This window comes from Engraulis encrasicolus, chromosome 16 (assembly GCF_034702125.1).
Source record: "Engraulis encrasicolus isolate BLACKSEA-1 chromosome 16, IST_EnEncr_1.0, whole genome shotgun sequence".
Lineage (NCBI taxonomy): Eukaryota > Metazoa > Chordata > Actinopteri > Clupeiformes > Engraulidae > Engraulis > Engraulis encrasicolus.
Genome location: NC_085872.1, coordinates 30,690,611 through 30,703,086, shown reverse-complemented (window position 1 = coordinate 30,703,086; position 12,476 = coordinate 30,690,611).

Sequence of the window (12,476 nt, the reverse complement as noted above, 5' to 3'; positions counted from 1 at the left end):
CTTGCTTAGTCAAAGATGTGTCTGTCATCATCACATTTCTATTACCTTTTCATCTCTTGTTAAAATGAGCCGTCATAAATAAGGATAATACAATAATTGTGTCATCCAGTTTAATGTTCCAATGGGATATCCAGATTATCCATACTGGATTCACTGCACGCAAAGGCCTTGCCTGGACTGTGTCAGTGCATCACACAGTGTCTGTCCTTTGTGTATGGATTCATAAAGGTGACAGAACAAATATGCTTTCGGGAATACATGTAAAAAATAAAAAAAAGTGTGTTGTGCCCTATCGTCATCCATAGTTTTAATATTCATAAGCCTAACAGCTCATGACAGCCCGGTCTGCTAAGTGATCATTATTAATTATAGGCTGGCCAGACGCGGTGGCATTTTAAAGTCCGGTTATCAGTACTCAACAGCGCTGTCCCAAAGCTACTAGGACCCTGAGTCCAAAACTGTGTGGCAGGGCACTCATCTTCCAAAAACAGAAGTGGCATCAGCTGTGGTGGTATACAGCCAAAAGCAAGCCCTGGTCCCCATTTGGACCAGGTGACCAAACTCCTCAAACACACCGCCTTAAGGTGGTGAAATCTACACCGACTTGGGGTCCAATATAACATATCACCAAAAATCCACCTGCCTTAAAAAAGAACCTGCAGGTAAATTCTCTGACATTTGCGTTGGATATTTGCAACAGCCATCAGCCATGAGCCCTTGCATGAATACAGGTGTACCATTTCACTGTTTGGCCTTTTTGTTTTAACATTTAGTTCCAGCTGTACATGTGAGCAGTTCATGTCACATGGTGAGAAACTCTATAGCGCCCTCTTCTGACAGTGAAGCTGAGGGAACATGTTCGCCCTAACTGTGCCTCTCACACATTTACACCAAACTATGAATGAAACCCAAAGCACATCTGAGTCACCCCTCCGTTTGGACATGGTGTAAAAACATGTATATGGGGGGTCACCTGCCGTCCATCAATCCTGCAATTTACAGTGTTCATTTCCACTGGGTGGCATCTGTGAGTTGGCAACCTTCAGCCGCTTTTCCCCAGTGTGTGTACAGTGCTACAGTAAGAGCGTTGCCACGGGAGATCATTGCAAGAGGTGGCCAGGAGGGGGCAGTGACACACTTGGGTATTGGATACTTGTCAGATCAAAGGGAGGCAAGCTCTGATTACATTCAGATGACTATTTGCAGAACGGATCAAACAGCTTTTATGCACACACAGTGGTAGAACTACTTCCATTGGCCCAGGATTTTCCACACACATATTTTGTCATGCCAACTAGGGACAAAGACATCTCCCAACACACACAGTAGGAAGGCTTATAGTATATGCCTTCTAGTGAATGTCTGTGAACTATGGAAGCTTGTTTCATGATTCTATTTTACATGGTGGAGAAGACAGCATAAAAGATTCATAGCAATATATAGGCTACTGCCATGAAGTGTTAATCTTCGTGTAGTGTCTTAGGTTAGGTAAATAACTGGACAGAGACAGAGATGCGTTTAGGTGTCTTTACCGGAAAACCATTGTACACATTACATTGCATACGCTGTGATGTGTTACGTCACAGCCAACCAATAAGCTGCTATCTAGTAATAAAAGCCTGAACCATAACACTTCGGATTACTATTTACTGTATTTACAGCTTTTCATGTTTATTACAATTGTAAATGTTTCTCTTAAATCCCTTATAGTGACCTTTTTAGGTTTCTCATTTCTAGAACACCGTATGTAGAAACATTTCCCAGATATCTGAGAGTTTCCCAGATACTCTATGTTCACTACATGTCTACCAACTATACAGTAGGCCTACTTGAACATTTTCAAGTTGCGCCCCCTAATGTTAGTTGTATGGAAATACCAGCTTTTCAAAGACTCAGGAAGCCTTATCTTTTGAATGACCTACCATAGTTTTTACCTTCGAGCATTCTAAAATATCAGATAAGGATTAAAAACATATACAAATCACTCTAGTTCCTGTATTCTAGGACCACACATGAACATCAATATACATGTAGGTGATGATTAGACTATACAAAGGCTATTTATTGATGTAAGACAGCCTTGAAAGAATTGATGTTATAATTTCAGTTATCAAGTTGTCACACTATATTCTATAAATGTGCCATCAAATAACAACAATTTCAATGAAACAAAATAATAAAATAAATGTTTATTCAGTTTAGTCTTTTAGTTGTCCACCACACAAAACACATGTCTGTGGATGCAGTGAGTATTCTCTTTGCTACTGGAGATACTTAACCCTTGTAAGGTGTCCGGGTCATTTTGACCCGTTTTCAGTTTTTTTGACCCGTATCACTTTGGGGGGCTCATACATCAATATTTTCTAAACTCTGACACAATACTGATCAAACGTTGAGTAGACAAGGCAGAGGGTGAATTATGTGGAAAAAGGAGTTCAGATATTGTTCGGTCCTTCAGTTGTGCATCAATGTTTCAACCTTGCACAATGAGAGCACTGGTGGCTCAATCTGACAGCTTGGATTGAGTTTACTCACTTTCTTCACTGTCTCCTTATCTGTCTCTCTCTGTAGCTCTCACTCTCAAAAACACATAAATTCACAAGCAGGATGAAGGGAGCATGAGGGTGAATATGAGATACTATTTTAATTATTGTTCTATATGCCCGGGTCAAAATGTCCCAAACACCCTATTTAACAAAAACACAAACACCTTACAAAGGTTAAATGTCATCCTTAACACATCCCCATGTGGTCTGACTGCTATCAATATGATTTGGTGCTAGCCCAGAAAACTATGAGGGAATGGATTATAGCCTACCTGGCTAACGTAGTGCCATCAATTCATCACCTGACGTTGTACTGGCTAATAGGCCACTGACCACAATGAGGGGTTACTTTGAAGTACCTCCAGTCCCTAATGAGCCCAGCAACATTGGGGGAGCCCAGCAAGGGAAAGGTAGCCTGCCCTGCACACACCTGTGATGCACTCCTAACCCCCATCGCACATCCACTCTGTTAGAGCGGATCAGCAATTCAACTTTGTAAGAAAAGTATCTAGACAAGCCTCCAGGAGTAAACCCGGACGTGGAGGAGAGATAAGTGAAGTGCGGCCACATTTGAAATGCTCTTCCTGATGATGTATCACCTTTGGCAAATGTGAGCAGCCCTGCCCTGCTCCTGCTCCCAGCCTCCCTCTCTCTCTCTCTGGCATCTCTGTTCCAGGGTCCTGTCTGTTGGTGAATACAAATGTGCAGCCCCAATTAACTCCATGAAAACTGGGGAAGGAAGATGGATCCTAGCTGGCCTAGAAAAAAATGCTTAAAGAATGAGGTGTGTGCTGGCGGTAAAAAGTATGTAACTGCCTGACCCTGCATGAGATTATTGCGTGGAACAATATGCACTTTGTCTGCGATAGGCTGTAAGAAATTAGACATCGGGAGCATTTGAGGCCAAACAAAATGTATGTGACTGAATGCGCAAGTCTGCCATAAATCCTGAAATAAATAATCAGGTGACGTCCATCTTGTGACATCCATCTTGTATAAATACTAAAACAAAGCCCTACATACTGTAATGTAGACTGTAGGCAAAGCTGGTTACAGTCTAAATTACCACTAACTTATTAGTATACCAGTAGTAGTATACTAATATACTTTTCGGTTCTTGGTCCAGAATAAAACTTGCAATACATTAAGGTCAATTCTTAATTGATACATTTGAAGTAGGCCGATAGCCTACTCTCCTTATTTGGTGGTATCACAAAAAAGAACAAGAAATTGAAGGTGTACATGACTTTTAAGGCACACAGATCACTTGTGGACATTGTGCAGAATGGACGTTGTGCATGTCTGGGTATTGTATAGCCTGATTATCATCAACATTCAAATCTCTTCGAGACTTGGTCTGACCAAGAGCATAACAATTAACATTTCCCAAACGGCATGGTTGACCCGCCTCCCTTGGTTTGCTTATGGTTGTTTGCTTACCGACAAACTGGGAGGAGTTCCCGTATTTTCGGGAACTCAGAAAGTATTTGCATTGCTCTTGACCTGACTATTTGCAACGCTGAAAGTGTTGCGTCACTAGGAGGGCACAGCCTGGCTAGGTATTTTAGGGTTGAGCACGCTGAATGGGGATCCAAGTGCTGAACATTGGGTTGGGCAGGGATTAAGGAGACGGCTATATGAGATTAAGAAAAAATGTATAATAATATAATAATATAGGCCTGATTATAATAATATGGGCCTAATAATACAATTATACTAGTCAACAGGTGGCTATAACACTATTCATTCAAAACATTGTTTAATCTTTCACACATTATTATTATGACACAACAGCCCATGCTATGTCTAATTGTCCCGAGTCTAGTCGAAAATGAAACACATGTCATTTTGCTGATACAGTTTCAGGGCCACCCCTAATCATCTCATCAATGAGGAGGAGCACATCCCTGAAGCAGTGGTTTATATGGAGAACAGTTTTCACATTGCAGATGTCTGCCAGTCACTACACACACACACACCTCATGTTAAAGGTGTTTGTAAAGGACACACAGAAGACATTAGGGACACACTGCGGTGTGAAATAGTGGGCATGTTTGGCTTGGGGAAGGTGGTCAGTGTTAATAGAGCCACTGTGCTGTTCTGAATATGAAACAGAGACTCTCAGACAGATGGACAGCGTGCGGCGAGGAGAAGAGGAGAGGAGAGCGAGGAGCTGGCCCTGGGCAGACACGATTCCGTGAGACGCTCCTGTCGTTATTTCGTTTTTTCTGGGGGTTTTTTCATTTGCTTTTCTTCACCTTGATGATGTTCATTTCCATATTATGTTTAAATGAAACCTCACAAGTTGAACATACATTCAGTTACAACAGCTAGAGTCAGTTACAGTCACAGACAGAATTGATAAAGGGGAATGGTCTCTGATGACCATGAAGTGATGCATGTAGATGAAGTATGTCTAATATTATGTTTAGTAAGTAAATATCTCAAGTGAAGACAAAATATGCAATGATTGCCACAAATCATTTCATCTTATACTGTTGTTTTGATTCCTTATATGATGCTGGGTTATAACTAATTAATTGTTTTTTTATGGAACCTATAATTTCTCTGAAAGTATTTGTTTGCAACGCCAAAATAAGGTAGCCTAGCATCCAAATTATTTTCACGTAACATACATGTAATATTATTTGGTTATGAAAAAATAACCAAAAACGTTTCATGATTCTAAGATTTGTGTTTTCCTTTCAGTATCAGTATTGAATCGGCTGTTAGATTGAGTGTGACTCGCCAAAAACATTGAGATCTCCCTTTCAGGATCTATTCACCTTCACCTCAGACAGACACACACAGGAGAATAAGTAGCAGGTGCATATCCTGCATGCAGCCTATGACATAAAACTTTAGCACACTTTCCAATGATGCACATATTTTTCTGACTGTCACCTAACTCTCTCACTTTGATCACAGTTTTGAAGTAAGTCAGAGTGTTGTACTTATGTCCATGGCTTACACATGCCCTTATCAGGCCTTGTCTTTGTGACAAACAGTTTACCTCAAAGCAATACTCCATTTGGTCCCAAATCCAGGTTTCAGAGCCCGGTAAATCATGTCCTCTCTACACCAGCATGTCATTTCCTAATCACTAACTCATCATGACACTTGACAGGAGACTGAAATTGTTCTGTTTACCCCTCAAACCAATCATATTCTAGCAATAAATGACTTTCAACCAAGCAGTAGCTTCATAACTCCTCAACCAGATAATCAACCAGCATAATAAAAGTTAGGGTAACACTTTCTATGAAGGCCATATCTAAAGTGCATTATGAGCGCATTTATAAGAAATTATAATGCACATTATAATTACTTACAACGCATTACGACTACTCCCATGATGTTTCATGATGCTTTATGTTAACAGTAATGAATAACAATGAATCTGGCGTATAATGCTTTATAAAGCCAAGGGTGTTATGAGTGCTCGTGACTGGATATAAACTACGGGCTGCCTGATGGGGCTTACAGTACATTATGATGCATTATATATGTGCAGTATACAGATTATAGATGCATCCATATGAACTTCACTTTATTAGAGCACACATTGGTGACATATGATCTCACATGGAACATTATAGCATCTTATGAGCCCTTATGACAGTTTATCATCCAGGTCTGTGCATAGAGGGGTAGCCTACTCATATTGTACTATAAGCCCCATCAGGCAGCCTGTAGTTTATAGCCATGAGCACTCATTACACCCTTAGATTTATAAAGCATTATAAGCTAGATTCATGGTTATTCATAACTGTTAATATAAAGCATCATACGTTCTAAGTAATTATAATGTGCATTATAATTTGTTATAAATGTGCTTATAATGCGGTATAGATATGGGCTACCAAGTGTTATGTGTTAAGTGTTACCAAAGTTAGAAATGGAGAAATGCATCATGTTCTATTAGACTCCAGTATAGTTACACATCTGTCTGTCATATGACAAATTGACTTAGGGCTAAGGATTTAACAAAATACCTGTCATTTTAGACACATATTTCACTGATTTTATTTCTTCAACGTACTTCACCTAAAGACTGAATATTTTGACTTTGTTTAAGTGTTTGCCTTTTCCAGGATGGGAACATTAAAATATGGGAACATGCAGGGTATTATGGCTCATGTCTAACAAATGTATTGTAAATTGTCAACGATACTCTACGCATGTAATATTGGTACAAAAGGCAACATACTGGTGGGCAAAGAAAGAAAACACTTTTGTAGACAAGGCACTTTTCTTTTCTGCCACAAAAACATTTGCCATTTCCAAAAAAAAACCAAGTTTATTGATTTAGACATGATCTGCATACATGTATATCTACAACATCTTAGCCTACGAGTTTTATAATTGCAATTAGGAATACCCTTTTTCCCTTCAAAAGTCACAATAAAAACATTTGGTCAGGTAATAAACAGCACACCAAAAACAGCCAGATGATATGGGAACATTCTGAAAACCACACATAATTTATTTAGGCATATAGTTGTTACATTATGAAATGCTCTGATCTATAAAACACTTGCAGAAAATGATACCTTTTATCTAGTAGATTCTACCCTTTGATATAAATTAGTCTAATTTCTGCAACCAGGGATAAGCACACAGCATTCATTAGTTTACACAACTCATACACGCCTTTCGCTGGTTCCGCAAACCACTCAAACTTGGTTTCGAAAAAGACTTCCTGGCAGCAGGCGCATCGAAGGGCAAAATATAAAACACACACCTTAAAGATCATTAGCAATTAATATTTGGGGATTCATGAAAATAACAGAGTTAAACACTTGGTTAATAATTCATACTATAAACAAGAAAGTCTCCTACTTCCTTAATAATTTAGACGTAAGCTAATGTTGATTTATTCAGGAAGGTCTCTGCCACCAGCGGTGCCTGGAGTGCCCAAATTTGAATTAAAGTAGGACAGTAGCAGGCAAGTCTGTAATAACATTTGTATAATTTTATTATTGCTCTGGGCTCAGTTCATTTCCTCCTCCAGTAGCTGCGTGAAATTGTTTGATTCTGCAAACCGCCCTGAGTCTGCAGCTCTGGGGTTAGCGGGTGGTAGAGGAACAGGAAGGAATGCGACATTCTCCATCTTCTCTCTCTCTCTCTCTCTCTCTCTCTCTCTCTCTCTCTCTCTCTCTCTCTCTCTCTCTCTCTCACACACACACACACACTCTCACAGACACACTTGCACAAACACAAATACGAGCATGTGTGTGCACACCTTAGAAACAGGCAGGCACACACAAAACGACAAATAAAGCTTTATTATTCCGGGCCCCATAACGTTGTTAGAGTTGCTCACTTAATAACTCACTGTCAGGGATGACAGTCGTGTGTCTGGATGCAATGACACTGATACCCTTGCTCTCGTCCCCGTCTCCAGTGATGAATATTGTAATGTTCCAGCACGTTCCAGTGGCATGAAGGCATTTCATCACCATCTACGAAGAGGTTGGGAGAGGGGTAGACTTATTGCTCTCAAGGAAATGGTCTTGTTCGGACCATTTTCGTGTCCCCAAAAAGGACTGGCAGTGTGAATCATCTTGCAGAATAGTTTTAATAAGCTGGATAATGGTGTGGGTGCTACGACATGCCGTGTTTTTTTTAAATTGAGGCATTTTTCTTTTTTTTTAAAAGCACCCAAAAAATCAAATAACCAAGTGACTTGATATGATCAAGAATGGCACATTCTTTCGCTGTTATGAGCTGAACACAAATTTGTGTACAGAATATAGGATGACGTTTGACTGACACACTCGCACTCGCTGCTGTTTTGTTCTCTCCATCTGCTTTGTTTGCCCCAACCCACACGGCACACAGCAGCAGCATTCCTTTGTTCCCCACTTTTTTTTTGTCTTTGAGATGCGACGCTCCTTCTCATTTCGCTTTAGAGGAGATTCATTTGCAAGCGAGCTCCAAGTGTGCTCCAGCAACAACCTGATCAACAGTGCGTAAATAAGTTTAGGCATTATTACCCAACGCGTGGCACACCTGAGTCTGCTGGGGATCGCAGACAAGATGGGGGCGGAGAGGCCCCTGATTAGCTTCCTCAGGGGCCTACCGGCACGCTCCCTCCTTTCCCCTCGCCTTCCTCCTCCTCTGGCCTCACACAGACACACACACACACACACACATACCCCAAACAACAACACATACATACAGCACACCCAGACATATACACAAACACACACAGACTACCCCAACACACACACACACATATACAGACAAAGACACACACGAATGCACACGCACACACGCACGCACGCACAAACACACACACACACACACACGACACCAGGATGCTCAGGCTGAAGCAATGTGCATTAGGTCCAACTTTCTCCTCCATGTTTTTGATGCGGGCCATTTGTATCCCTTAACCGTTGCTCTGCCATCTTCCGGCTTTAGCCGTGTTGGTGTTGTGTTGTGTTGTGTGCAGCCCACTGCACTGCCGGATGGGTAATGAGACGGCGCCTATTTACATCTGCGGCTATGGGACTTATCCAGAGGAGCCAGCGCTTTTCCCCATTTGGGGCTGGCCTGTGCCTGTTATTAGGGAAACCTTTATTATTGTTGCCCTCTAGAGGGGAGCATATAATAGGATTACATTTTATTGGAGCCTCCCAGCATTACCCTACACCCCCAACACACACACACACACACACGTGCGCACACACACACACACACACACACGCACGCATACGCACACACACACACACACACACACACGCACACGCACACGCACACGCACACACACACACACACACACGCACGCACGCACGCACAAACATGCACAAACACACACACACACACACAAAAGCACACACTTCCATTTTACTTCCTCTCCCAGTTTTGATTGCAATGTCACTACCTTTCGCCCCAACAAGGGATGTAGGAAGCTGTTCCCACCTGGTTCTTTGTGTGATTGAGTGTCTGCGTATGCATGTGTGTGCAACTCATGTACTTTGTTTATAACTGATTATACTTCTCTGTTACACAGGGTCCAATGACTAATGTTTCTGATGTTAAGGATGCAACAAGGCTCACATGTCTCATTTTATCCAGCAAACTAGCAAGAATCCATTTCATGTACAAACGTTTCTGTGTACGTTTCAGAAATGGCCTAGGATTAAGGACCTCCCAAAAAGGTCCTTAAAACAACCACAACAAAACAAGTGTTTACTATGCAACACACCACAACAAAGCTTACTGTCGGTCAGTCCATGGGGATTCAACAGGAGATGCCTATCTGCCCCCTAATGGGCCCTATCTGATGCACACCCAGCCTTATACAACCGTCAAACACCATTCCCCTATATGCACGGCCATCATAAAGCCTTTGCGTGTCTTGTGTGGGTCTTAACGATCGAACATGAGCAAAAGTTGAGCTGAAAGGCTTGGAAGCGATGCCTACAGGTTATGCTTTCTGCTACACTCAGGACCAGAACCGCTGGCATGATGTCATCTGCGCCTGCAGCCAAGCCGTTTCTGTTTTGGGCATTCCACATCTGCAAGTCATTTCGGTAATTTGTCCACTAAAAACCCGACTCTGACAGAGTCCTCCCGCAGTTGTTGCCACGGCAGCCAAATTTCATTTCAAGGAAAAAAAACACACCCTTTTGTTCCCGATCCTGAAAAACAATAAGATTTCTTTCTCTTTCTTTTCAACATGCTGTTGTTTCGAAAGACCCTTAACCGAAACCTTCAAAAAGTGGCGATTTGTGCCTTTGCACACACTAAAATCTGTTTCTTTATCAGAGTAGGCACGACGGTCCAAAAATGCATTGTTTCAACTCGTGTAGAAGACAAATGACACAGGACATGCAGGGGGCCCTGGGTTGTGCTTACATTGTGCTACAATGACTTTGCCTGATGGGAGAGATACACTGTATAGTGCAGGGCAGGAGGGGGGGAAACAGAGCAGAAAAGGGTCTGGGTGTTTGTGCTTTGGCTGCTTAACCCTTGGGGGCAAATAACTCCATCCAAACTCTTTAATCCTCTGTTTGTTTTCCTCTGGGACGGTGGTCAAAAAGTACAACGCTAGCCTCTCCACCCACTCTCTCACCCCACCACCACCACCACCACCACCCTCAAACAACCCCTCAGCCCCACTGTGTTGCTGCACTAGACTTCTGTTGGATTTCCTCTGTAGCAGTCAGTCATATGCCCTGACAGACACAGCTTTTTGCCAGACAGAAAGCTACATATTAATTCCTCCGTCCACTACTATAATACAGTGAAGAGGGGGGGACCTCTTCAGTTTCAGCTTTTAGATGAAACTGGTCTAAATCACCATCTATGTTCTGTTCTGAAAATACAAAACGCTCCTACACCAGCTATAGGGCGTGCTGCTAGAACACTTAGATTCTATTGCATCTCACAAAGAAAGATTGCATGGGGGGTGGGGAGGGATTACATGCATGCGCCTACAGTGCATACATACATACTAACACATTTGAATTTCTTTGACGGATTCTACACATCAGCACAGTGTAGTGATCAAAGGAGAATATAAGGGTCACTATATTATGTTTCCATATCTCATGAATAATGAGTAAATAATTTCAGGGGTACTTCCATTAAAGTTCAACTGTACCATTAGAATGGAATCGGAATACACAGTTTGATTTGATGCACTGAATGTCTGTATATTTTAAAACAGAAGCATCCCAAAGAACTAATAGTCCTTTACCAACTCGTGCTGTATTAACGATTTTTATGTGTTGGAGGAGACTGTTTAATTTCCTCATCTACAACATTTAGTGTCTGTCTCTATTTTCATCTTCAAGACAAGTAATCCAATGATCATTCTTTTAGGGCCCTACAAAGAAAAATGTGTTGCAGAAGACTTGTAGTAGGCCTATCAAAAATCAAAATATGTAGTGTCTTGAAAAGACCAAAATGTCTTTGAAATGGCTGTAGCCTAGCCTGGGAACTCCCATACTGCCTTTAGTTCTACACAATCGTTTCGATCTGAAAGACAGTATGGCGAGGATGACTCATAACGTACAAGATCATGGGATCTGTGTCATAATGGCCAAGCATTCCGACCTTAACAGTTTCCCTGCCCAATCAGAGAGCAGGGCAGTGTGTCATAATAGCCAACTATTCCGGCTCCATACGGAATTTACAATAGGCAACTCCCCAGACCTAATCTCACTTGTGATTAGGTCTGGTGTTAACCACGCAAGCTGTAGCCTACATGACATATCAAAACAAACTATTATCAGTCTGTTCACATTTCAAATCAATTTTAGAGGGCTTTTGCAATTGATCATAGTACATTGGCCAATTGCAACTCGCGGCAGACAGGGGGCGAAAGAGGAGACGATTGGGACTGTGGTGAGCTACATGCTCCATAAGTGACCGGTATGTCAGAATGAAAGGCATATAAATACATCAGTGCTGTTACAGTGTGTTCTCCTGAACTGTGCACGAGAATACACGCATATTGTAACGCCATCTGCTGTATCTTAACCTATGCGTAAATCAGCATCGGCTATATTGTTGCTTTTACAGTGGGTAAATGTTTTTCATAGTCTAGTAAAATGACATATAATGAACATCTATAGCACAAATTAAACCGGTTTGTTTCAAATGCATAGCATTTTTTCCAACTGCAAAACGCACGGCTTGTACGGCTCTGCGCCCTTTGCTATCAGTATCCCGCAGTTTGAAACTAAAAGCTTGGGAGGGAAGCGCCTCAATTTTCTTGAAATTATGCATGGTTGAACATTTGAAATGAGCTCTCGTATGTGCCCCGGGCGCTGATTCAGACTTGATTGGGGCAAACCAGGCTGCAAGTGCTTATTTATATAACAACGTCATTCTGGAGGTTGGCCATAGGGAGGAGAGGGAAAGTGGGAGAGAAAAAAAAGTGCCAATTTTCCTTTAAGCATCCATCCATTG